This window comes from Electrona antarctica, assembly GCF_951216825.1.
Source record: "Electrona antarctica genome assembly, chromosome: 17".
In the NCBI taxonomy this organism is placed as follows: Eukaryota; Metazoa; Chordata; class Actinopteri; order Myctophiformes; family Myctophidae; genus Electrona; species Electrona antarctica.
The window spans coordinates 33,814,205-33,816,380 of record NC_136798.1 but is presented as its reverse complement, the minus strand read 5'-3'; the positions used below and the strand labels follow the sequence as shown (position 1 = coordinate 33,816,380).

The 2,176-nt window shown below is 41.5% G+C and overlaps 1 long non-coding RNA gene across 1 annotated transcript; it reads right to left on the bottom strand.

Annotated features, from left to right (window-relative positions):
• Positions 1-585: 585 nt before the first annotated feature.
• LOC306940847 lies at positions 586-1,674 on the bottom strand. The gene is made up of 4 exons (XR_013792059.1): positions 1,604-1,674; positions 1,412-1,509; positions 1,260-1,326; positions 586-1,098 (listed from the first exon to the last, which is right to left on the bottom strand). It is a non-coding gene; the product is annotated as an uncharacterized lncRNA (long non-coding RNA).
• Between the last annotated feature and the right edge of the window lie 502 nt (positions 1,675-2,176).

Sequence of the window (2,176 nt, the reverse complement as noted above, 5' to 3'; positions counted from 1 at the left end):
CCATCGTCTCTGAGTCATTTTCGTCTTTTTTTCAAATCCTTGTTTTTCATCATTTATGACCATGGCGATGGGCTATAGCCCATGGTCTCGAACGGCATACTATAGCATTCCGTTTTCCATAATTTTTGAGGATTTGAAAAAAAGACGAAAATCACTCCGAGACCATGGGCTATAGCCCATCGTCTCGGAGTCATTTTCGTCTTTTTTTCAAATCCTTGTTTTTCATCATTTATGACCATGGCGATGGGCTATAGCCCATGGTCTCGAACGGCATGCTATAGTATTCCGTTTTGCATCATTTTTGAGGATTTGAAAAAAAGACGAAAATCACTCCGAGACCATGGGCTATAGCCCATCGTCTCGGAGTCATTTTCGTCTTTTTTTCAAATCCTTGTTTTTCATCATTTATGACCATGGCGATGGGCTATAGCCCATGGTCTCGAACGGCATGCTATATGTAACCAAATGGAGTCACACCGTACTCCCAGTATCACAGTTACTACGCCACTCCCAATTACAGGGTGGGAGACCCGAAAGGTAAGTGTTCAGTTGAGTGAACAATGGTGAATAATGATGGTCGGTTGCTCATGTACATAGAACTTTATTTAGAAAAGTACACAGTATTGGCCTTTAATCAAAACACATTTCCAAATGTCACCAATATAGATTGCAAAAGGCTTAATTAGTCAGATCATAACTTGGGTAAATAGCTGTACTGAGATGTCTTATTTGATTAGTTCCATACACACAGGTAACACTGCAAATGAGCAAATCGAAGCCACTCAGAGCCAAAGGTAATAGGCATTAAACGCTTTAAACACAGCAAAGATCACTGCAAAACAATATCAAAAGGCTAAAAGCCATAAACACAGCAAAAGGGGCAGTAATCAAGCGCCAGTCTGCAGCATAACCATTAACCAAGTATATGTCTGTCTTTGATGCCTATTAAAGCAAGTTTGGTAAAGACGACAATTAAGGACTCGTTTAAAGCCACATGGGCTATTTCAGGTACAGTATAAAAGAATAAAAATGTAGCAGCATAGAATTTAAAACCAAAATAAAAGGTAAAAAAGAACAGCGGTTCAACAGTACACGATCCTGTAATAGAGCAAACATTGAATTAGCCTCACAATTTATACTGGGTCTAAAGTGCTTGCCATAGTACTTAGAATACAATTTGGGCATAGCCCTCATTAGCATTACACTAGTACTATAAAGTGCATTCAAAGTATTGTTTTAGTATGCGGGTTAGCACATACCCTGTTAACAGGTGTCAGGGCATCCCAGGTTGTTTGAACAGTGTTTGCTCATTCAGCACACCATGATCTGTGTAATATAAACACATTATGAGAACTCACATTTTACACATTATAAAGACGTAATGCTGTCGCAATACAGGCGCTAAGCCTACCTCTAGACTCATGTCACACACACTAGCAGCCTCTCGTTCCAGCTCGTGTGTGTACCACGCACACACACACACTCTAGCAGGGCTCTCGTTCACAGCGTCTACCAACGAGATAAGCATTGACATAAATAACTGGGGCACCATTTCTTAGATTCAACGGGTTGTTTGTGCTATCGCCGTACGAGGCAAGCCTACCTTTGTTTCTAGCAGCCTGTATACCAACATGCATACAATGACAGCTGTTAGCTCTAAGTCGGAGCTCCACCAACGTCTAACAAGAGAAGAGATAAACGTAAGTAAGAGGTTGTTTACATAAGTCAACCTAGAAACTAGACAGCACTATATTAATTAAAACTACGGCTTACCTCGACGCTGTAAGTGAACACAAACTTGACGCGACGCCAGACCGTTTGAACCGACGCCGGAAGTGGGCAACCTGGGCAATACACAGCTTCACCCTATGCCTGACTAGCTACGTAATATGCTGAGCTGAGGGGGTGGTGCTAACGAAACACAGGCAGTGTCAGTCACACTGATTACATATAGTATTCCGTTTTGCATCATTTTTGAGGATTTGAAAAAAAGACGAAAATCACTCCGAGTCGAGACCATGGGCTATAGCCCATCGTCTCGGAGTCATTTTCGTCTTTTTTTTCCAAATCCTTGTTTTTCATCATTTATGACCATGGCGATGGGCTATAGCCCATGGTCTCGAACGGCATACTATAGCATGCCGTTTTCCATCATTTCTGAGGATTAGAAAAAAAG